Source organism: Pristiophorus japonicus, chromosome 14 (genome assembly GCF_044704955.1).
Source record: "Pristiophorus japonicus isolate sPriJap1 chromosome 14, sPriJap1.hap1, whole genome shotgun sequence".
NCBI lineage: Eukaryota > Metazoa > Chordata > Chondrichthyes > Pristiophoridae > Pristiophorus > Pristiophorus japonicus.
The window spans coordinates 83,910,213-83,936,337 of record NC_091990.1 but is presented as its reverse complement, the minus strand read 5'-3'; the positions used below and the strand labels follow the sequence as shown (position 1 = coordinate 83,936,337).

Sequence of the window (26,125 nt, the reverse complement as noted above, 5' to 3'; positions counted from 1 at the left end):
ACGCCTCCCCTCACCTCTTCTATTTTAGAAATATGAAACAGAGTTTCTCTTAAATAAACGGCAATGAAAAGAAACCTTGCATTTATAGAGTGACTTATCACAATATCAAAATGCCCAGAGGTACTTCACATAGTGGAGTGCAATGACTGTAAACGTAACCCACAAAACCTTGTGTGTATTAACAATCTTTCAAATTCTTCTTTTCAAGAAAATGCAGGCCCTGAATTTCTGCATGGATTCTGGTAATCTCCTTTCATAACCTTGGTGGGATACCAGTGAAATATCGGTGGAACCCCCACCCAGAGAAAAGTCATACATGGTTGAAATCGACCACCTTTGCCATTGCTCCTGATATTCCACCAATCTCCCACCGACGTTATGACAGGATGTCGTGACAACTCCCCACATAAATCCGGGATCACTGTCTTTGTCTGCAACTTGGTACTGTCCAGATCTGATGATAGGGAAGCATGCTGGCATTTAACCAGAGGGCTTGCCACCCCCAATATCTTGGTCATGACTGTCAGTTTACAGATTCGACAGCAAATTGCAAAGTGCCTTTAGAAACCTCGCTAAATGTACCAGGTGTTAAACTGCTCATTGGCAACTGTGAGTGAGACTTAGTGTAGGTGAGCGATATCGGGGCAACTGTGAGTGGGACTTCATGTAGGTGAGCGATATCGGGGCAAAGTGTGAGTGAGACTTAGCGTAGGTGAATGATATCGGGGCAAAGTATGAGTGAGACTTAGTGTAGGTGAGCGATATCGGGGCAACTGTGAGTGGGACTTAGTGTAGGTGAGCGATATTGGGGCAACTGTGAGTGGGACTTAGTGTAGGTAAGTGATATCGGGGAAACTGTGAGTGGGGCTTAGTGTAGGTGAGTGATATCGGGGCAACTGTGAGTGGGACTTAGTGTAGGTGAGCGATATCGGGGAAACTGTGAGTGAGTCTTAGTATAGGTGAGTGATATCGGGGAAAGTGTGAGTGAGACTTAGTGTAGGTGAGCGATATTGGGGAAACTGTGAGTGGGACTTAGTGTAGGTGAGTGATATTGGGGAAACTGTGAGTGAGACTGAGCGTGAGGCAGGTTACTGGCAGCAGAGTTCTACATCAGCTGCAGTTTATGGAGGCTGGAGGATGGGAGACCAGCAAGGACAGAGATCCCAAGGTGACAATAGCTTGGACAGGGTTTTCAGCAGTAAAGGGGTCGAGATAGGTGTGGAGATTGCCAATGTTGCCGAGTTGGAAATAAGCAGTCTTAGTGATGGATGTGGCGTCTGAAGGTCAGCCCTGGGTTGAACAGGATGTCAATCTTTGGCACAGTCTGGTTCAGCCTGAGTGAATAGAAGTGGAAAGTAAGGTGCTGGTGACAAGGGAGTTGGTGCCAAGTGAATTTTAGCCCTTCCATCCGGTTTCTCAACTTTTAACAAAGATTTATCCATCAGGTTAACAAAGTGTTCTTAACTGTCCAGTAATCCCTTAAGCTATCATGACCCGTTGTTATAAATAGCAGTCTCTCTCAGTGACCCAGGTACAATAGTCCACTGTTTATAGTGCTAAACATAACAGAACTGTTAGAAGAGTGGGTGCATTGCACATTCCCCATGAAGAAATGAAGGACAGCATATGATGGACAGGACTGTAGCCTTCAGCTGCCTTTCATGCAGCATGGAATCTATGAGTCAGAATGAGGAGTCGGGGGGAGACTCAATACTGTGCCACACTATGCTGGAAGGATTTTTACACCGCACAGAAGACGAGAAAGAACATAAATGCAAATACAACCTTCCGGATATAAAAGGGGTCAGAGGGTCTAGTAAGGAGGGGGAACTGAGGGAAATCTTTATTAGTCGGGAAATTGTGTTGGGGAAATTGATGGGATTGAAGGCCGATAAATCCCCAGGGCCTGATGGACTGCATCCCAGAGTACTTAAGGAGGTGGCCTTGGAAATAGCGGATGCATTGACAGTCATTTTCCAACATTCCATTGACTCTGGATCAGTTCCTATCGAGTGGAGGGTAGCCAATGTAACCCCACTTTTTAAAAAAGGATGGAGAGAGAAAACAGGGAATTATAGACCGGTTAGCCTGACCTCAGTAGTGGGTAAAATGATGGAATCAATTATTAAGGATGTCATAGCAGTGCATCTGGAAAATGGTGACATGATAGGTCCAAGTCAGCATGGATTTGTGAAAGGGAAATCATGCTTGACAAATCTTCTGGAATTTTTTGAGGATGTTTCCAGTAAAGTGGACAAAGGAGAACCAGTTGATGTGGTATATTTGGACTTTCAGAAGGCTTTCGACAAGGTCCCACACAAGAGATTAATGTGCAAAGTTAAAGCACATGGGATTGGGGGTAGTGTGCTGACGTGGATTGAGAACTGGTTGTCAGACAGGAAGCAAAGAGTAGGAGTAAACGGGTACTTTTCAGAATGGCAGGCAGTGACTAGTGGGGTACCACAAGGTTCTGTGCTGGGGCCCCAGCTGTTTACACTGTACATTAATGATTTAGACGAGGGGATGCAGTATCTCCAAATTTGCGGATGACACTAAATTGGGTGGCAGTGTGAGCTGCGAGGAGGATGCTATTAGGCTGCAGAGTGACTTGGTGAGTGGGCAAATGCATGGCAGATGAATTATAATGTGGATAAATGTGAGGTTATCCACTTTGGTGGTAAAAACAGAGAGACAGACTATTATCTGAATGGTGACAGATTAGGAAAAGGGAAGGTGCAACGAGACCTGGGTGTCATGGTACATCAGTCATTGAAGGTTAGCATGCAGGTACAGCAGGCGGTTAAGAAAGCAAATGGCATGTTGGCCTTCATAGCGAGGGGATTTGAATACAGGGACAGGGAGGTGTTGCTATAGTTGTACAGGGCCTTGGTGAGGCCACACCTGGAGTATTGTGTACAGTTTTGGTCTCCTAACTTGAGGAAGGACATTCTTGCTATTGAGGGAGTGCAGCGAAGATTCACCAGACTGATTCCCGGGATGGCAGGACTGACCTATCAAGAAAGACTGGATCAACTGGGCTTGTATTCACTGGAGTTCAGAAGAATGAGAGGGGACCTCATGGAAACGTTTAAAATTCTGACGGGTTTAGACAGGTTAGATGCAGGAAGAATGTTCCCAATGTTGGGGAAGTCCAGAACCAGGGGTCACAGTCTGAGGATAAGGGGTAAGCCATTTAGGACCGAGATGAGGAGAAACTTCTTCACCCAAAGAGTGGTGAACCTGTGGAATTCTCTACCACAGAAAGTTGTTGAGGCCAATTCACTAAATATATTCAAAAGGGAGTTAGATGAAGTCCTTACTACTCGGGGGGAAAAAGGGTTATGGCGAGAAAGCAGGAAGGGGGTACTGAAGTTTCATGTTCAGCCATGAACTCATTGAATGGCGGTGCAGGCTAGAAGGGCTGAATGGCCTGCTCCTGCACCTATTTTCTATGTTTCTATGTTTCTAAATCAAGTAGAATATAAGAAATGCCACATTAGATTATTACATGCAACAAAATGCAAAGCAGCAGAATTGGATATGCTTCTACTGAAGAGCTGCATAACAATAAGGGATGGAGTAGAGCTTGATAGATGGGTAAAGCAGTTCATCTGCCATGGCATGTTAGGGTTCTCGTTGATTCATCTTCACAATGCTCTTCATGATCTATTCACTTTCAGCTCATTTTTATCATTGGTGACTTTCTCCATAAACATGCTGCACAGACAAATGGGGAGGACTCATCGGACTCTCCACAACAAATAGACATCAGCAATAAAAAGTTTAATATCCACACACCAATGCAGGGTTAACTTATAGTGACTGTAAAGCAGAAACGCTGCAGTTTCAGTGAGAGTAACGTAGCAACACTGGGGACAATTTAGACTTTTGGCCGCCCGATCAATGGATTGCATTGGTGGGTTGTCCATTCTGGAGGCGAAGAAGCCACAGTCATTTTGAGGCTCCGAACATATTTAAATCTGACAGTTGAGCTATGGGGGCACCAACAAACAGGCAGCACCATGCCGGAGTGAAGCCTGTTAGTGAGAGTAATGCATCAATACTGGAGTTATAGTAAGAAATAAATACTTGTATTTATATAGCACCTTTCTCGACCACCGGACATTTCAAAGTGCTTTTCACACAATAAAGTAATTTTTGGAGTGTAGTTACTGTTGTAATGAGTATTGCAGCAACACTGGAGTTATAGTGAGTGTAATGAACACTGTGCAATCATCAGTGAACATCCCCACTTCTGACCTTATGATGGAGGGAAGGTCATTGATGAAGCAACTGAAGACGGTTGGGCCTAGGACACTGCCTGAGGAACTCCTGCAGCGATGCTCTGGGACTAAGATGATTGACCTCCAACAACAACAATCATCTTCCTTTGTGCTAGGTATGACTCCAGCCAGTGGAGAGTTTTAGAAATATAGGCCCTAAGTTTCCTGATTTTTAGGAGCAACTGGTGGAGAACGGAGTATCTTAGAAATCGGAATTCTCCACATTTAAGTTTTCTGCAGTTCTGGTCAGGTAGAACAGTTTCACTTTTGAACAGAATTTTTTTTTCAAAAGTGGGTGTATCCGGCCACTGACGCCTGATTTGAAAGTTTCCACAGTGAAAACGTACTCCAAACTAACTTAGAATGGAGCAAGTGAAGATTTTTGTAGGCTTGAAAAAACCTTGTCTACACATTAAAAAATCAGGCGCAAGTTACAAATTAGGCGTCGGGAACGAGGTGGGGGGGGGGGGGAGGGGGGGAAGGGAAGTCATTACATTCTACAATAAATCCTTAGTTATATTATACAAATATTATACAAATAAATACAACCTGAATAAAAATTTATAAGCAAAGAAAAGATTAAATAAACCATGTTCCTACCTGTGTGAAAGTGCTTCAGGCAGGCCTTTCAGGCAGCCGTTCCCGACGGGCCCGACCGACGGCAGAGGGCGGGGGGAGGGAGGGAGAAAGCTGCAGGAAGCCTCATTACTTGAGGCAGCCGTTTGCCGTCGGGCCCGACCGACGGCAGGGGGAGAAAGCTGCAAGAAGCCTCAGTGCTGATCATGGAAGGGCAATGTGGTTTTATTAAAAAATGTTAAACATTGAACAGCTACAAAGAATTTGAATAGTCTCAAACAAGTGCATGTGTCCCGTTTATCACAGTCTATCTTTAATTACAGAATGCACTCCCTCACCCTCACGCACAGAAATATCAAGAAAATTAAAATACAAGCCTTTGCAAGGGTTCAATAAACAAATTTTCACTTTTTCTGCAGCACTTTTTAAAATGGCCGAGTGCCAATGTTTCCTTCACACTGCACATGCGCGAACGCTCCAACGCGCACGCGCAGGATTGCCGGCACGAAAAAAACTCGTTTAAATGGTACCCGCCCCCTCCTACTTACAAAATCGGCCTGAGTGGTAAGCTCCGCCCCCTGGGCACCACGCCAAGCAGACATTGAGCCGCAAAGCGCTCGAGAATAGCGCGGTTTTTTTCAGGCGCCGTTTTCGGCGCGAAAAACGGGCGCCCAGCTCGGAGGGGCACCTGTTTTGCCGCATGTGGAAACTTGGGGCCAAAGAAACATAGAAAATAGGTCCAGGAATAGGCCATTCGGCCCTTCAAGCCTGCACCACCATTCGATAAGATCATGGCTGACCATTCCCTCAGTACTCTTTCCTGCTTTCTCTCGAAACCCCTTGATCCCTTTAGCCGTAAGGGCCATATCTAACTCCCTCTTGAATATATCCAATGAACTGGCCTCAACAATTTTCTGCGGTAGGGAATTGCACAGGTTAACAACTCTGAGTGAAGAAGTTTCTCCTCATCTCAGTCTTAAATGGCTTACCCCTTATCCCAAGACTGTGTCCCCTGGTCTGGACTTCCCCAACATTGGGAACATTCTTCCTGCATCTAACCTGTCCAGTCCCGTCAGAATCTTATATGTTTCTATGAGATCCCCTCTCATCTTTCTAAACTCCAGTGTATAAAGGCCCAGTTGATCCAGTCTCTCCTCATATGTCAGTACAGCCATCCCGGGAATCAGTCTGTTGAACCTTCGCTACACTCCCTCAATAGCAAGAACGTCCTTCCTTAAATTCGGAGACCAAAACTAACACAATATTCCAGGTGAGGCCTCACCAAGGCCCTGTACAACTGCAGTAAGACCTCCCTGCTCCTATACTCAAATCCCCAAGCAATGAAGGCCAACATATCATTTTCCTTCTTCACCGCCTGCTGTAGTGGGGAAAATGCTTGAAGCTATCATTAAGGAAGAAATATCGGGACATCTAGATAGGAATAGTGCAATCAAGCAGACGCAACATGGATTCATGAAGGGGAAATCATGTTTAACTAATTTACTGGAATTCTTTGAGGATATAATGAGCATGGTAGATAGAGGTGTACCGATGGATGTGGTGTATTTAGATTTCCAAAAGGCATTCGATAAGGTGCCACACAAAAGGTTACTGCAGAAGATAAAGGTACGCGGAGTCAGAGGAAATGTATTAGCATGGATAGAGAATTGGCTGGCTAACAGAAAGCAGAGTCGGGATAAATGGAAATCGGTGGTTAGTGGTGTGCCACAGGGATCGGTGCTGTACCACAACTGTTTACAATATACATAGATGACCTGGAAGAGGGGACAGAGTGTAATGTAACAAAATTTGCAGATGACACAAAGATTAGTGGGAAAACGGGTTGTGTAGAGGACACAGAGAGGCTGCAAAGAGATTTAGATAGGTTAAGCGAATGGGCTAAGGTTTGGCAGATAGAATACAATGTCGGAAAATGTGAGGTCATCCACCTTGGAAAAAAAAACAGTAAAAGGGAATATTATTTGAATGGGGAGAAATTACAACATGCTGCGGTGCAGAGGGATCTGGGGGTCCTTGTGCATGAATCCCAAAAAGTTCGTTTGCATGTGCAGCAGATAATCAGGAAGGCGAATGGAATGTTGGCCTTCATTGCGAGAGGGACGGAGTACAAAAGCAGGGAGGTCCTGCTGCAACTGTATAGGATATTGGTGAGGCCGCACCTGGAGTACTGCATGCAGTTTTGGTCACCTTACTTAAGGAAGGATATACTAGCTTTGGAGGGGGTACAGAGACGATTCACTAGGCTAATTCCGGAGATGAGAGGGTTACCTTATGATGATAGATTGAGTAGACTGGGTCTTTACTCGTTGGAGTTCAGAAGGATGAGGGGTGATCTTATAGAAACATTTAAAATTATGAAAGGGATAGACAAGATAGAGGCAGAGAGGTTGTTTCCACTGGTCGGGGAGACTAGAACTTGGGGGCACAGCCTCAAAATACGGGGGAGCCAATTTAAAACCGAGTTGAGAAGGAATTTCTTCTCCCAGAGGGTTGTGAATCTGTGGAATTCTCTTCCCAAGGAAGCAGTTGAGGCTAGTTCATTGAATGTATTCAAATCACAGATAGATAGATTTTTAACCGATAAGGGAATTAAGGGTTACGGGGAACAGGCGGGTAAGTGGAGCTGAGTCCACGGCCAGATCAGCCATGATCTTGTTGAATGGCAGAGCAGGCTCGAGGGACTAGATGGCCTACTCCTGTTCCTAATTCTTATGTTCTTATGTTCTTATGTACCTGCATGCCAACTTTCAATGACTGATGAACCATGACACCCAGGTCTCGTTGCACCTCCCCTTTTCCTAATCTGCCGCCATTCAGATAATATTCTGCCTTCCTGTTTTTGCCCCCAAAGTGGATCACCTAATATTTATTCACACTATACTGCATCTGCCATGCATTTGCCCACTCACCTAACCTGTCCAAGTCACCCTGCAGCCTCTTAGCGTCCTCCTCACAGCTCACACCGCCACCCAGTTTAGTGTCATCTGCAAACTTGGAGATATTACACTCAATTCCTTCATCCTTCCCCCTGATTTCCATTGACTTCAGTTTTACTCGGGCTGCTTGATGTCACACTCGGTCAAATGCTTCCTTGATGTCAAGTGCAGTCACTCTCACTTCACCTCTGGCAGTTAGCTCCTTTGTTAATCTTTGGGCCAAGGCTGTAATGAGGTCTAGAGTCGAGTGGTCCTGGCGGAACCCAAACTGAGCATTGGTGAGCAGGTTATTGGTGAGTAAGTGGTGCTTGATAGCACTGTTGACGACACCTTCCATCACTTTGCTAATGATTGAGAGTTGACTGATGGGGCAGTAATTGGATTTGTCCTACTTTTTGTACACGGGACATACCTGAACAGTTTCCACATTGTCAGGTAGATGCCAGTGTTGTAGCTGTACTGGGACTAGAGGCGTGGCTAGCTCTCGAGCACAAGTCTTCAGCATGATAGCCGGGATGTTATCAGGGCCCATAGCCTTTGCTCTATCCAGTGCGCTCAGCCATTTCTTGATATCACATGGTGTGAATCGAATTGGCAGAAGACCGGCTTCTGTGATGGTGGGGACCTCAGGATGAGGCCAATATGGATCATCCACTCACCCTACCTCTGGCTGAAGATGGTTGAAAATGTTTCAGCCTTGTCTTTTGCACTGGCATGATGGGCTCCACCATCATTGAGGATGGGAATATTCATGGAGCCTCCTCTTCCTGTTAGTTGTTTAATTTTCCACCACCATTCATGACTGGATGTGGCAGGTCTGCAGAGCTTTGATATGATCCGTTGATTATGGGATTGCTTAGCTCTGTCTATACCAGCTACTTCTGCTGTTTAGCATGCAGGCCTGTGTTGCAGCTTCCCCAGGTTGGCACCTCATTTTTAGGTGTGCCTTGGCATGTTCTTGGCATGTTCTTCTATACTCCTCATTGAACCAATGTTAGTCCCCTGGCTTAATGGTAATAGTAGGGTAATAGATTGTGGTAAAATACAATTCTGCTGTTGCTGCTAATAAGCCATAGTGCCTTATGGATGTCCAGTTTTGAGCTGCTAGATCTGTTCTGAATCTATCCCATTTAGCATGGTAGTAGTGCCACACAACACGATGGAGGGTGTCCTTTGTGTGAAGACAGGACTTCACCTCCACAATTTCTATGCGGTGGTCACTGCTACCAATACTGACATGGACAGATGCATCTGCAACAGGTAGATTGGTGAGCACGAGATCAAGTATGTTTTTCCCTCGTGTTGGTTCCCTCACCTCCTGCTGCAGGCCCAGTCTGGCAGCTATTTCCTTCAGGATTCAGCCAGCTTGGTCAGTAGTGGTGCTACCGAGCCACTCTTGGTGATGGACATTGAAGTTCCCCACTCAGAGTACATTCTGTGCCCTCAGTGCTTCTTCCAAGTGGTGTTCAACATGGAGGAGTACTGATTCATGAGCTGAGGGGGGGCGGTAGGTGGTAATCAGCAGGAGGTTTCCTTGCTCATGCTTGACCTGAAGCCATGAGGCTTCATGTGGTCCGGAATCAATGTTGAGGACTCCCAGGGCCACTCCCTCACGACTGTATACCACTGTGCCACCATCTTGGGTGGATCTGTCCTGCCGGTGGGACAGGACATGCCCAGGGATGGTGATGGAGGAGTCTGGGACATTGGCTGAAAGGTATGACTATGATTGACTAGTCTGTGGGACAACTCTCCCAATTTTGGCACAAGTCCCCAGATGTTAGCAGGAGGACTTTGCAGGTCGACTGGGCTGGGTGTGACACTGTCGTGTCTGAAGCCGGTGGCGAGGTTGATGCCGGGTGGTCTGTCCGGTTTTATTCTTAGTATCATCTCTTCAGGCTATTCTCTCATCTTAACAGGTACTTTCCTGTGAAGATGGACCTCTTTAATTACAGCCCTGATTGCCAACTGGTTATTTTCGTCCTATCATGTCTAGAAATCTGAATTCAATTCTGACACATCTTGGATAAGTGGTATGTATCATGATTTGACTGCACACAAATGGTTAGAACTAAACCTGAACAACCTAGGGCACTGCTCAGCACTCAGCCTGAAGAGAGCCAACATGAGAGGGGATCCTTACCGAGTTACTCAATGAAATAATGTTTTTAATTCATTTTTCCCGACTCAAGTCACTGGAGAAATCTCAGCTTTGATGTTACAAGATGAAAGGACAAATGGGGAGCTGATCTTACTGAGAGCAGAAGGCACTGAGCTTCCCGAGTGTGTTGTGGAGAGCATTACACCAACCCGAAAAAGTAATGATTTGGTCACAAAACCAAGATATCAGGGATGAAAGAGCAGAAGTAAGCACTCCAGCGGCAAATTGTGAGACAGTAAACAACTACTAAGTGAAGCAAACTGAAGCATTGAACACCGTTACTGTGTTTCTGTGTACATGCACATGTATATTTGTGCATGTTTGTATTTATGTGTATATATGCGTGTCTATGTTTTGTGCTAGATATCCTTTCCGGTTAGTCCTGTAAGTGAACCACACATGCCCCATGACCCAGAGCACACTGTTACAGCCCAATATTCAGTTAAATGTTTGTGTGATCTGGGAATTGTCACAGTGAACCTTTGCTGCATACAATGGCAACTGTATTGCACGTGCCACCACATGTATTCTCTTCATAGAAGGTGGATTAAAAAGCACTCAATGAGAGAAGGTATGACAGCAAACCAACAAACTGCCTTACTTTTTATATAAATTGCATCAATGAATAGAATACAGTTCTCACAATGGGATCTGTTCATTTTCTAAGCTCTGTGTTTCATGAAAAATAATAATGAAACAACTTTACTGATGCTCTAGGCATAAGCCCATGTTTAAGCTAGCTATTCCAAAGCTATCTAGCCCTGGTACAACTTGTGCAGTTTGTGTTTCAGAGAGAGATAGAGAGAGAGGAAGTGCCAGCCCTCTCAGTTTGTGAGGGCAGGATTTGATGCACCAAGCTGCCAATCACCCAGGCTCCAAATTGACCCTTAAAAGAGTCAGCAAATAACATGTCTTTATTGAATTAAGACAATAGCTAGGTGTTAACATTGAAAGTGAACCATCTTCACTGATAGCCGTAGATGCTTAACAATGACTGGCCATTGCAATTGTCTGGCACTGTGGGTTTTCCCAATTGTTTTAAAGTTACAGAAACTTGGATAAATTTGCATTTTCAAAGCTGGCATCACTCATTGAGCAGCTAATTAACACGCCAAATTATTATGGCAACCAACTTAGTTTTATGTCTGCTGGCTAAATATTAAGACACACAGCTGAATTTAACATTACAGAAATATTATAAATAATTAAACTTCAGTTTGAGCAATACAGGCTCTGACCAAAATGCTGCAGATTGTGTCTTTACCTATGTACGTAGTACGTACGTGCGTGTGTGTTTACATTTGTATCTACATGTATGTCTATACTTGTGCATTTATACATTTCTGTACATAGTTACAGTGCCTGTATGCATGTATGTATGTTTGCATACATGTGTGTCTGTATATTTCATCATCATCATAGGCAGTCCCTCGAAATTGAGGAAGACTTGCTTCCATTCTAAAAGTGAATTCTCAGGTGGCTGTACAGTCCAACGCGGGAATTACAGTCTTTGTAACAGGTGGGGCAGACAGTCGTTGAAGGAAAGGCTGCGTGGGACAGGTTTGCCGCATGCTCCTTCCGCTGTCTGCGTTTGGTTTCTGCATGCTCTCGGCGACGAGACTCGAGGAGCTCAGTGCCCTCCCGGATGCTGTTCCTCCATCCCAGGATTCCCAGGTGCCAGTGGGGATGTTGTACTTTATCAAGGAGGCTTTGAGGATGTCCTTGAAGCGTTTCCTCTGCCCACCTGGTTGCCATGTAAGAGTTCCGAGTAGAGCACTTGCTTTGGGAGTCTCGTGTCGGGCATGCGGACGATGTGGCCTGCTCAATGGAGCTGGTCAAGTGTGGTCAGTGCTTCGATGCTGGGGATGTTGGCCTGAGCGAGAACACTGACGTTGGTGCATCTATCCTGCCAGTGGATTTGCAGGATCTTGCGGAGGCAGCGCCGGTGGTATTTCTCCAGCGATTTGAGGAGCCTGCTGCATATATGAGGGCAGGTATCTCTGAGCCATATAGGAGGGCAGGTATCACGGATCGGGTTGGTGGAGGACCTTTGTCTTACGGATGTTTAGTGTAAGGCCTATGCTTTTGTATGCCTTGGTGAAGGTGTTGATGATGGCTTGGATTTCAGCCTCTGAGTGTCCGCAGACGCAAGCGTCACCCGCGTACTGTAGCTCGATGACTACATCGAACTACAGTTGCGGGGTGCAGACAACAAAAGCGAGCAGGGCTCCAGTGGCTCTCACCCTCACCAGCTCGGGTCCCTCACCACTTCTCCTGAAGGCGCTACTCAGTGTCAAACTTATAGCTCACATCTCACTGTAGGCAACTAGGCCCATACAGTAGAGTCTGGCCTTCAGTCGTCTCGGATCCCCTTGCCACTTGACCAAGACCTCGTTCTACTAAGCCCATGTGGTAGCCAGTGTGCAACAGCCACCCTACATTAAAAGAACTCATGCACAGGCATCTTTCACTCTTCTGTACATTTACAGTCTGGTGAACACTTTTCTACATTGAGTCGATCTTACATTCTGCTGAACGAATACAGCATCAACTCCATTTCTATGGCAAACAGGTTATCTACTGAACAGAATGAGACTTCATCAACTGAACTGTTTGAATAATGATGTTATTTGTCACAGAATGATGCAAATCTTCCAGATTGTAAACTCTTATAGCTGTCTGGGAGGACATAGGATGGGAATCTGCTGCCCAATTACAGCACTGGTGAAAGCCAGTTCCAACTGCCAGGTCCATATGTTCACCAATTAGCCAGCAATCTCAATGAAAAGTCTCACAACAGGTAACTAGGAAACCATTAATAAGTCATAACATACACAGCAGTCAGTTACTGTAACCCTCGCTGCAGCAAATCTCAATCTCTGTCACGGTCAACCGTGCAAGACATGTTACCTCAGTAATATATTTACTGATACCAGTATATCTCCTGTGGGTAAAATAGCATATTGTCAATTCACTCAACATCAGCGAAGAGAGACACTAACATCAATGCTCACTGATTATCAGCAGGGATATGATCACCAATATACTGATCATCAGCAGGGACATGATCACCAATACACTGATCACCAATACATTGATCACAAATACACTGATCACCAGCAGGGATATGATCACCAATACACTGATCACCAATACATTGATCACCAATACACTGATCACTAGCAGGGATACAATCACCAATATACTGATCACCAACAGGGATACGAACACCAATACACTGATCACCAGCAGGGATACGATCACCAATACACTGATCACCAGCAGGGATACGATCACCAATACACTGATCACCAGCAGGGATACGATCACCAATACACTGATCACCAGCAGGGATATGATCACCAATACACTGATCACCAGCAGGCCCCGATTTTAATGGCAGGTGGATCCCTGCTCAGGCCTGAGCTAAAATTACAGTCGGCTCTCAAAGATGTCATCGGGCCACAACATGCCTGTGTAAAGAAGGATCCTGTTGGTGCAGGTTCTCACTGCCTGCTCAGGAGAGCAGCTTAAAATTGCACATGTTGTGATCATGGCAGCTTTCGGACAGGTAAGAGCCGGGTCGATTTTAACCGCCCACCCTCCAGGTTTCTGCTGAGTGAGTATGGTGAAAATGGCCCCCACGATCATCCATATACTGAACAACAGAAAGGTGCAGGAACAGAGGGACCGGGCGGGTGTGCGTACATAAATCTTTGAAGGTAGCAGGACATGTTGAGAAGGTTGTTAAAAAGGCATATGGGATTGTGGGCTTTATAAATAGGAGCATAGAGAATAAAAGCAAGCAAGTTATGCTAAATCTTTATAAAACATTAGTTAGACCCTAGCGGGAGTATTGTGTCAAATTATGAGCACCATACTTTAGGAAGGACGCCCAGGCCTCGGAGATGCTGCAGAGGAGATGTACTCGAACAGTACCAGGGATGAGGGATGTCAATTATGCGGAGAGAAGCTGGGGTTGTTCTCCTTAGAGCAGAGAAGGTTAAGGGGAGAATTAAGAGGTGGTCTGTCAGGCAAAAATCCCAGCAAGTGATGGTGCAGCAGATGTAATGGCATAACTGGCTCACGCCATACGTTCCTGTCATTTCTGCACCATAACAATGATGTATGACATACCCGCTGGGGAGATAAAAGTGCTATTTATTCAAAACTCATTATTTTCCTAATCCTGTATGTCTTTTCCTAATGTTCTTTTCTACTGCAAAGGAACTAACAGGCAATCCATTGGCTTAACTGGTCTACAAGGGAACGAGCACCCAGTGTATGTTTTAATTCACAGAGAATGAACATACAGAGTAAGTTATGATCAGATTTACTTAGTTCAATCAGTAGAACGTGTCGCCATGTAAAATTACACAATAATAAATATGTCAATAAATCAGTTGCTCATCCTACAAAGTAACCCCGACCTAATCTATTGCAGTCTCCTGTTGAACCTCAGTAATATCACTTCAACCATTTACCATCTCCTGTTTTCCATTTAAGCACTTTATCTGTCATTTCAGTGCCTTCCTTGTGCGTGTCTGCGTGTTTTACCCTTTCCCTTCCCTTTGCTCCATTACTTTTGCAATTCTGCTGATGTAATATGTTTTTCATGTTCTGATGAAGGGTTCACACCTGAATTATTAACTTGTCTGCTTCTCTCTAGAGATATTGAGAGTTGGATACTGAGACTTTCCAGCATTTTCTATTTTTGTCGCAGCTCACCAAATGGTAACTCAGTCCACCTCCAGAGAGATTAAAGAAGTACACGTGCACAAGTTTCGAATATAAGATCCAGATCTCAAGAAAATGCTAGTGTTATGTCTCTGGGTAACACTATTATACAAGTAGGTACAGGACAGAGTGTGTTATGTATTAATGCTTGGGGGTCACCAGACACCCGAGGGTCAGAGGTCATCAGGCTGTACGCATGTGAAATGTGTGTTTGGTCACTTGTATATAAGCCGGGTGTCTTTGCCAAGCAGGCACTCTCGGGCTGGAATAAAGATGGATCAGGTTGCACCTGAGTGAATTTACAGTAACCAGACTCTTGAGTCATTACAATTGGCGACAAGGTAATTTAAGAACCTTCACATGCACAATGGGCATGGTTGGAATCCTGGAGAGATTTGTGGAGGACGAGGATTGGGCGGATTTTGTCAACCGCCTGGATGAGTATTTTGTGGCCCATGGAGGCAGAGGCCTACGCAGTTAAGTGCAGGGCAGTTCTCCTCACCGTTTGCGATCCGAAAATTTACGGCCTCATGAAGAACCTTCTCTCACCTGTACGTCCTGCGGAAATAGGGTACGAGGAATTGTGTATGTTGGTGGGTAACCATCTGAAGCTACAAGAGGGGAGCATCACATCATGCTAGCGTTTCTACGCGCATGTTCCTGCTGAGGGCCAGGACATGTCAGGATTTGTCGCCAACCTTCGATGTCTTGCTGAGCCATGTAAGTTCGGGAACATGCTGAAGACATGCTGCATGATGTCTTTGTGACAGGCATCAGTCATGATGCGATCCTCAGGAAGCTGTTGGCTGCAGAAACGCTGGAGTTGAAAAAGGCCATCGCGACTGCCTCAGCATGCATGACGACTGTTGATAATTTGAGGCAGGTATCATCGACAAGTCGGAGTTCCACGGCAGATACTGTAAACAAGATGGCGTCATTTTTGGGCAGAGCTGCTTACTCGAAACCTGCCGCTGCTCAGAGCCTGCCAACTGGTTCGAACCAGATTTTACCCTGTTGGCATTGTGGGGGCATTCATCAGCCTCATCAGTGTTGGTTTAGACAATACTCATGCAATGGATGTTCGAAAGTGGGGCATCTTCACAGGATGTGTCCATAATGGAGCAAGCGTGGTACGACTCACCACGTGGTTGATGAGGACCAGTTCCGTGATGACCTGGATACGCAACCCGAGGAGGAAGTGAATGGACTGTATTCGTTTCTGAGCAAGAGCCAGCCGATAGTTTTTAATGTGAAGCTGAATGGCGTGCCTGTATCAATGGAGCTGGACACGGGTGCGAGCTAGTCGATAATGAGCCAAAGGACATTCGACAAGCTGTGGGACACTAAGACTGTGAAACTGAAGCTGAGTCCAGTCAATGCCAGGTTGCATACGTACACTAAGGAACTCATACCGGTGCTCAGCAGTGCAGCAATCGAGGTGTCACATGACGGTATGGCTCATGAGCTAACATTATGGATCGTCCCAGGTAATGCTCCAACGCTGCTCGGCAAGAATTGGCTCGAGAAAATCAAGCAGAACTGGAATGATGTCAAGATGATGCCCTCGGTGGATGATACTCCGTGTGCTCAAGTATTGAAAAAGTTTCCTTCTTTTTTGAACCGGGCATTGGTAATTTTACGAGAGCCAAGGTGCAGATTCACCTGGATTCTAATGCAAGGCCTGTCGACCACAAAGCTCGGTCTATTCCGTACATGATGAGGGAGAAGGTTGAAATTGAGCTTGATAGAATCCAGCGTGAAGGGATCATATCACCGATCGAGTTTAACAAGTGGGCTAGTCCCATTGTTCCTGTGTTGAAGAGTGATGGTACTGTCAGGATTTGTGGAGACTACAAGGTTACGATTAACCGATTTTCAAAACAGGATCAGTATCTGTTACCGAGAGCTGATGACCTGTTCGCCATGCGAGCTGGTGGAAAGTCATTCACGAAACTGGATCTGACATTGGCCTATAGGACCCAGGAGCTTGTCGACACTTTGAAGAAACTCACCTGCATCAACACCCACAAAGGACTGTTTATCGACAACAGCTGTCCTTTTGGGATTCGTTCAGCTGCAGTTCTATTTCAGAGGAATATGGAGAGTTTACTGAAGTGTGGGACCTTTTGACAAGGACCCACACAAGAAATTAGTGTGCAAAATTAAAGTATTGGGGGTAATGTATTGACGTGAATAGAGAACTGGTTGGCAGACAGGAAGCAAAGAGTCAGAATAAACGAGTCCTTTTCAGAATGGCAGGCAGTGACTAGTGGGGTACCGCAAGGTTCAGTGCTGGGACCCCAGCTATTTACAATATACATTAATGATTTAGATGAAGGAATTGAATGTAATATCTCCAAGTTTGCAGATGACACTAAGCTGGGTGGCAGTGTGAACTGTGAGGAGGATGCTAAGAGGCTGCAGGGTGACTTGGACAGGTTAGGTGAATGGGCAAATGCACGGCAGATGCAATATAATGTAGGTAAATGTGAGGTTATCCACTTTGGTGGCAAAAACAGGAAAGCAGAATATTATCAGAATGGTGACAGATTAGTAAAAGGGGAGGTGCAACGAGACCTGGGTGTCATGGTACATCAGTCATTGAAAATTGGCATGCAGGTACAGCAGGCGGTGAAGAAGGCAAATGGCATGTTGGCCTTCATAGCGAAAGGATTTGAGTATAGGAACAGGGAGGTCTTACAGCGTAGGTGCAGGAGTAGGCCATTTGGCCCTTCGAGCCTGCACCACCATTCAATATAATCATGGCTGATCATGCACTTCAGTATCCCATTCCTGCTTTCTCTCCATACCCCTTGACCCCTTTAGCGGTAAGGGCCACATCTAACTCCCTTTTGAATATATCTAACGAACTGGCCTCAACAACTTTCTGTGGTAGAGAATTCCACAGCTTCACAATTCTCTGAGTGAAAAAGTTTCTCCTCATCTCGGTCCTAAATGGCTTACCCCTTATCCTTAGACTGTGACCCTTGGTTCTGGACTGCCCCAACATCGGGAACATTCTTCCTGCATCTAATCTGTCCAATCCCGTCATAATTTTAGATGTTTCTATGAGATCCCCTCTCATTCTTCTAAATCCAGTGAATATAAGCCTAGTCAATCCAGTCTTTCTTCATATGTCAGTCCTGCCATCCCAGGAATCAGTCTGGTGAACCTTCACTGCACTCCATCAATAGCATGAATGTCCTTTCTCAGATTAGGAGACCAAAACTGTACACAATATTCAAGGTGAGGCCTCACCACGGCCCTCTACAATTGCAGTAAGACCTCTCTGCTCCTATACTCAAATCCTCTCGCTATGAAGGCCAACATGCCATTTGCCTTCTTCACCGCCTACTGTACCTGCATGCCAACTTTCAATGACTGATGTACCATGACACCCAAGTCTCGTTGCACCTCCCCTTTTCCTAATCTGTCACCATTCCGATAATATTCTGTTTTCCTGTTTTTGCAACCAAAGTGGATAACCTCACATTTATCTACATTATACTGCATCTGCCGTGCATTTGCCCACTCACCTAACCTGTCCAAGTCACCCTGCAGCCTCTTAGCATCCTCCTCACAGCTCACACTGCCACCCAGCTTAGAGTCATCTGCAAACTTGGAGATATTACATTCAATTCCTTTATCTAAATCATTAATGTATACTGTAAATAGCTGGGGTCCCAGCACTGAACCTTGCGGTACCCCACTAGTCACTGCCTGCCATTCTGAAAAGGACTCGTTTATTCCTATTCCTTGCTTCCTGTCTGCCAACCAGTTCTCTATCCACGTCAATCATTACCCCCAGTACCATGTGCTTTAATTTTGCACACTAATTTCTTGTGTGAGACCTTGTCAAAAGCCTTTTGAAAGTCCAAATACACCACATCCACTGGTTCTCCCTTGTCCAGAGAAGGGATACTGGGTTGGCTGCGTACTCCAACAAGCAAATGAATCGGGCAAGCTACAGCCTGTTGCGTATGCTTCGAGAAGTCTGTCTAAAGTGGAAAGAGCTTACAGTATCGTAGAGAAAGAAGCTTTGGCCTGTGTGTATGGAGTAAAAAAATGCACCAGTACCTGTTTGATCTTCGTTTTGAATTAGAAACTGATCACAAGCCACTCATTTCATTGTTTGTGGAAAACAAAGGTATTAATCCCAATGGATCGTCCCGCATTCAAAGGTGGCCGCTGACATTGTCTGCCTATGATTACGTCATCCATCATAGGCCTGGTACTGAGAATTGTGCCGATGCACTGAGTCGTCTGCCCTTACCCACAACTGAGATGGAGACATCTCAACCTGCAGATCTACTGTTAGTAATGGATGCTTTTGAGAGTGAAGGAATTCCTGTCACTGCTCAACAAGTTAGGATCGGGACCAGCCATGACCCTATTTAATCTATTGTGTAACGATGTTTACTCGGTGGTGATTGGTCTGCCATACCTATGGAGATGCGTGAGGAGACCAAACCATACAACCATCGCAAGGATGAGCTGTCCATTCAGTCAGACTGTTTACTGTGGGGTAATCGTGTAATCATAAGAACACATGCCTACGAAAGGTAGAGAAAAATTTGTACGTGAACTTCATAGCACTTATCCTGGTATTATCATGATGAAGTCCATTGCTAGGTCTCATGTATGGTGGCCTGGAATTGACTCTGATCTCGAATCATGCGTGCATCAGTGCAATACTTGCGTGCAGCTAAGTAAAGTACCAGTGGAATCTCCGCTGAGTCTTTGGTCGTAGCCATCCAAACCATGGTCAAGGATCCACATTGATTTTGCGGACCCGTTCATAGGAAAGATGTTTTTTGTTGTAGTGGATGCATATTCTAAGTGGATTGAGTGTGTTATTATGCCATCCAGCACGTCTACAGCTACCATTAAGAGCTTTCGTATCATGTTTGCTACTCATGGTTTGCCTGACATTGTTGTGAGCGACAACGGACCTTGCTTCACAAGTCTTGAGTTCCAGTTCATGAAACTCAATGGCATCAGACATGTGAGATCAGCTCCATTCAAGCCTGCTTCTAATGGTCAAGCAGAGCGTGCCGTTCAAACGATCAAGCAAAGTATGAAACATGTAACTCAGGGCTCACTGCAGAGACAGTTGTCATATACATTGCTCAGTTACAGATCAAGACCTCATACGCTTACTGGGGTTCCTCCTGCTAAACTACTGATGAAGAGAAATCTCAAGACTAGGCTTTCTCTTGTTCATCCTCATTTGAATGATCGTGTTGAAAACAGACGTCAAAATCAGCAATGGTGTCATGATCGTGTTGCCATGTCACATGACATCTCGGTCAACGATCTGGTTTATGTACTGAACTATGGTCAAGGTCCAAAGTGGATCACTAGCACTGTTACAGCCAAGGAGGTTACAGAGTGTTTATTGTTGTGCTCAAGAATGGGCAAACATGCAGGAAACACCTTGACTGGGTTAAACTGCGGCACATGGATGAACTGGAACCGAGTGAGGAAGATGCAGTAAGTGACCAACCAACCATTGTTCACTCATCAAAGGACTTTGCTGACATTACTGACTCTGAACCTTCAGTCTCTGATGTGGTCATGACCACTCCCATCAGATCGGCTACTCAGCCCTCAGTCTCAATGAACTCAGAATGCTCGCCCAGAGCCAAAGTTGAACTGAGACAATCAACTCGTGAGAGGAAACCGCAGACCGTCTTAATTTGTAAAAAGACTGTTGTTAAGACTTTAAAAAGGGGGATGTTGTTTTGTATTAATGCTTGGGGGTCACCAGACACCAGAGGGCGCCGCAGTCGGAGGTCATCGGGCTGTACGCATGTGGCATGTGTGCTTGGTCACCTGTATGTAAGCCGGGTATCTTGGTCACGCAGGCACTCTTGGGCTGGAATAAAGATGGATCAAGTTGCACCTGAGTGAGTTTACAGTAACCAGACTCTTGAGTCATTACATTGTGAAGCAAGTTATTTTTCTCTTCTTCTTCTTAGGTAGTCCCCTGGAGTCGAGGATCACTTGCTTCCACACTATAATGAGTTCTAAGATGACTGATGAGACCAATGCGGGATCTGCAGTCTCTGGCAGATGGTGGTTGGAGGGATGGATGGGTGGGGTGCTTGATTTGTCATGCGCTCCTTCCGCTTTTAGTGCTTTACTTCTGTGTGTTCCCGGCGAAGAGACTCGAGGTGTTCGGCGCCTTCATGGATGCTTCTCCTCCATTTTGAACTATCTTGGGCCTGGGATTCCCAAGAGTCGGTGGGGATGTTGCATTTTTTCAAGGAGGCTTTGAGGGTGACCTTGAAGCATTTCTCTGCCCTCCTGGGGCTCACCTGCTGTGACGTAGCTCAGAGTAGAGCGATTGTTTCGGAAATCTAGCATCGGGCACACGGGCTCCCATAAAAATAAAGCACTGACTGTTTCTGGGATTAATTAAAGCCACGGAAACCAAATAAGTATCTTTGGCAGACCTGAATTTGTAATAGTATTCCTAGGCTGCATGTCTATTAAGGAAAGTTTGTATCCTCCATCTCCCTTTAATCAGGAAAGATGTACATCATCTCTAGGACCTCCATTTACAATGCTGATTTACAGCCAACTAGTAAGAAAGTCAGGTGAAATGGCATAGAATCATTCCGATTTCCCCAATCCTCTTTCCTTCCCTTCCTCAGCTTCCGAAGTTAGACACTCCTTTCCTAGGGAGGGTGTGAAAGTGCAACACCTAACAGCAGAGCCAAGATTTGGGTCTGACTGAAGGTCGGGGATCAGGTGATCTTGGATCCCAACACACAGATCAAAAGCATTCATTATCCCACATCACTGCCCTTCACTATCCCACACCACCACACACAATCAGTGGCTCCCAATTGAAAATCAGGAGCTTCAGAAGCTGTCTGGGTGGTCAATAAAGAGTTTGAAATGCAATAGTACTGGACACAGAGGAAACATGGGACAGTAACCAAGAAACCAGAAATGATTCTTGCCTCGGTTTGGGAATGAGCAATAAAACATAACACCTCTATATGTTCTCAAGGGACGGCAAGAACAATGCAAAGTAATTTCCAACACAACCTTTGAAAGTAACTGCTTGTCAGGCAGCAGCGCTGCTAACCTCAAATAACACTTTTAAAACATCAACCCAATTCAGTCCCTTCCATGGTGCAGCTTAAAGCACGGTCCACCCGCTTTCATTAAACGGTTACAGTTAATTACAACATGCCTGATCTTTAGACCTAATTTAGTCTTGAACCTGTAGGTCCCATAGGATTTCTCTCCAATATCTTACAACCAACTTCAAAAGATCTCATTACACAAGCTTACCATAAATGGCCATGAACTTTCAGGCTGCTTTTAACCCCTTCACCACCTTTTGTCTGGTTTGTCTGAATTGATCTCACATCTGTTCTATATTCTCTTCGCTCACAGAAAAAGGTATATATGACTAAAGGTCACTAAAGGGAATGTGCTGGCCTTTATTTATGATTGATCGGTTTGAGGTACTCTCCACTACTTTGCAATGTTTGTCTTGGAAAAGTATTTGAGAGGGGGAGGAGCAGTTAACTTTTGTGGTCTTCAAGGTGAGGGATGTCAGTTCTGTGGAACTAGGAGTATTTTTCCACTACCCCGGTGTCACGGAGTTGTCACACCAGTCCACTCTCAGCCAGAGTGTGTCAATCCAGGAAGAGGGAATAATTCAAAAACGCAAAAAGATATTAACGGGGGCTAAACGGAGGATGAGCACAAGATATTTAACATAGTAAATGACTACTTCCTCCACATATTCAGCACTCACACACAGTGTTGTACCGAGGGAGTGCTGCACTGTTGGAGATGCCATCTTTCAGATGAGACATTAAACCGAGGCCGCCTACCCTCTCAGGTAGGTGTAAACGATTCCATGGCACTATTCAAGGAACAGCAGGGGAGTTCTCCCCATTGACCTGTCCAATATTTATCCCTCGATAGCATCACTGCACCAGATTATCAGGGAGCTTGCTGTGCACAAATTCATTGTCGCGTTTCCCACATTACAACAGTGAATACACTTCAAAAAGTACTTCATTGGCTGGAAAGCACTTTGGGACGTCCCGAAGTTGTGAAAGGTGCGAGGTACATAAATGTAAGTTAATCCTTTATAGTGAGGATCTGGAATAATCTGCAATGCACTGCCTGAAAGGGTGGTGGAGGCAGATTCAATTGTGGCTTTCAAAAGGGGGTTGGATAAATACCGGAAAGAAAGAAAATGCTGGGCTACAGCAAAGGGCGGGGGTGTGGGACTCGCTCAGGTGCTCTTGCAGACAGCCGGCATGTCTCAACGAATGGCCTCCTTCCATGCTGTAATCATTCTATGAATCCAAGTAAAATTAATGACTCGGACATAAATGAAATGGAAGTCTAGACAGACAAAGAGAGTTAAAAAGATTTACTAGGTGGAACTTGAATGCTGACTCACTGAAATTTTTAAATAAAACTGTTCGTCAAATACAATATAGGAAAGCGAACACATAGTATCGTTTTCGGTGGAGTGGATTCCATTATAATACATTCTACTGCGATATGCTCTAAAATGTGTCAGAAATGAACATTTACTAGGTGTAATGTATGTACATTAAGGTCTGCCCACCAACCGGGGGCACTACTGTCGGAGATCCTAGGGTCCATAGATACACTCGTGCTGGGCCCGGTATATAACCTGAATTTCACCTTTGTATCTTCACTTCTGGAAGCCATTAAAGACTGACCAGGTTACACCTAGTTACTGGCCCACAGTATGGAGTTCATTGTATCATTTCATACACAACACTAGGAAAGCTTGCCCACAGATCCTCTACATTGTAAACCATACCCATTTCTAAAATAGCAGCTACACCACTGCTTTTAACTCGCACCCGGGTATTTATTCTTTTAAAATAAACAATGTAAAAGCCTCATTTTGACCCCGGCCCGTAATTTGCTCCGTGTATCCATTATTCTATATATAAATTGCCTGTACCCCTCAATGATATTCTAACCTACAATCTAAACTAGCTATCAATCAACCAGCAGTCAACTTGTTAACTTGCTCTTTGTGATTGGTTTATCGGTTTACTCCGTTTCTCTGGGATTTCCACGGCTGAAGATACGTCAATAAGGCAGGCAGATTTCCTCCCCCACCCCCCCCACCCCCCACCAATCCCATCCATCCCCATCATCCCATATTGTCCTGAAAACAGAAGAACATTCCTCTATAGGGTTCCATGATTTATTTAACCCATAGGCAAGAACAGAGCAAAGCTGGAAAAACAAAGCTCTTTGCTGCTGGACCAACAACATTTACTGGAGGTAAACACTGGGATGGGGGCTTTGCTTGGTTCCGGAATCCTTCCTTCTCTCCCACTTTCACAGCTCGACTGTTTTCCCTGAAGCACAGGCCTCGTTACCTTCAGCCTGACAATTAGCTGCACAAACTCATAACAATTCATTGAACAAATCAAAAGCACCTTGAATGTACAAAGACCACCAACTGTCGCGCCAGACCAATCCCGGCCATCCACACAGGGAACATGAAGCGTGCCCCACAGGCCCGGAATATGCAGATATTTACAAGCAATTTCTTGAACTTCTCCAAATCTCTGGCTATGGAACATTCTCTCAGACTCAATTAACATCCAAATGGAGGGACAGCCGTAATCACTGGCTCCTGATTGAAGTTTACTTATTTGAAAGCGAACGTTGATACATAAAAGGTGCTGCTGCCGAGTGTAACTAACGCTCCACAAACTACAGGCACTGCTCTCCCAGTTTATAATGGGCTCAATTTTCTCCAGTGATTTGCACCTTTTTGTTTGGTGCGCGCCGCTTTTTTTGGCCTAAAATAAAAAAATCAAAGTTTCCCCAAAGATTGTGCGCCAGTGTAACTCAGTTAGTTACGATTTTTTTATGTTCATTTTTTTTTGTTTCATAGGGGGCGTAACCTGTCACCCGCGCCATTTAAGCAAGTTTGGCCAGCTCCAATTCACTCCAATTCTTCTTAGGACGGCGTATCTGACCTCTGTGGAAAAACCTTCTGGGCAGTTAAGGAAATCAGCGAAGGTAAGTCAATCAGTGCAGCAGATGCAGTTCCACGGCCCGGATAGCAGCAGCAGAAAGGGGAGAGAGAGGGGGAGAGGCCTTTCTGGCATAGTTGGGAGTGGGGCCAGGAGGGAGGAGGCCGTTCGGCCTGGGATAGGAATGGGGATGGGCACCGGCATCGGGGAGAGGAGGGGGAGATAGACTTTCGTCATTAACACTTTAATAATTTAATGGAGGTAAGTTGCTGCAATGTGTAATGTGCTTGTGCAGGTTGCTGTGAGCTGGCTGTATGTGTCACTTTCCAGCCTCAGCCCGCATTGTGTCCCTGGTTACCGTGGCAACCCGATCTTTTTGGCGCAGATCTTAGGCTCCACCCCAAAATTAAGGACAGGCTAGGTGGCGCCAAAATGAAGAATTCAAACGGGGAAAGTTGGATGAATTTTTTTTGGAGTACTTGGGCCCCCAAAAAACGGGCGTAACTTTTCAAATACACCAAAAAACAGCATTGGAGAAAATTAAGCCGAATGTCCCTGTGATTGTGGAACAGACGGCAAAGAAGCCAACATTTGCCACCGTATCCACTCTTTAAACCCATGAAAGTCAGGTCATGAATGTTATCAGAGGCAGTGAGATCACCTGGTTTTATTGTCGGGAGCCTTTGGTCTTATAGGATCTGTATTCCTGTCTTCAGTGGCATGTTAAAGAAAGACTTGCACTTATATAGCGCCTTTCACGATCACCGGATGTCTCAAAGCGCTTTACTGCCAATGGAGTACTTTTGGAGTGTAGTCACTGTTATAATGTGTGAAACGCAGCAGCCAATTTGTGCACAACAAGCTCCCACAAACAGCAATGTGATAATGACCAGATAATCTGTTTCTTTGATCTGTTGATTGAGGGATAAAGATTGGCCAGGGCACCGGGGAGAACTACCCTGCTCTTCTTCAAACTAGTGCCATGGGATATTTTATGTCCACCAGGGAGGGCAGATGGGACCTCGGTTTAACGTCCCATCCGAAAGACGGCACCTCTGACAGAGCAGCACTGCACTGGAATGTCAGCCTAGATTTTTTGTGCTCAAGTTCCTGGAGTGGGACTCGAACCCACAACCTTCTGACTCAGAGGTGAGAGAGCTACCCACTGAGCCACAATTAGCAGCATAAACACGTCCACTTACTGTTTCTACCAATTCCCCCATTGTGTATTTAAAAGAAACTATGAAGTAAATCCATCCCCAGATTAGAGAGCGCTGCTGTGAGAATGTGTTCGCAAAACATGAAAATAAAGTCATTTTGCTCCAGAGCTTTAAGACTAGGGGTGGCCAGCTCTGCTAATAAGAGGAAGGAAATATGTAAGCAATGAAATTATAAGTG

General features: G+C 45.3%; 1 protein-coding gene across 2 annotated transcripts in view; it reads right to left on the bottom strand.

Moving 5' to 3' along the window:
* LOC139279959 (tetraspanin-18-like) overlaps positions 1–26,125 on the bottom strand; it is a 358,844-nt gene that overhangs the window by 214,560 nt on the left and 118,159 nt on the right. The gene's annotated exons all lie outside the window — the stretch shown is intronic.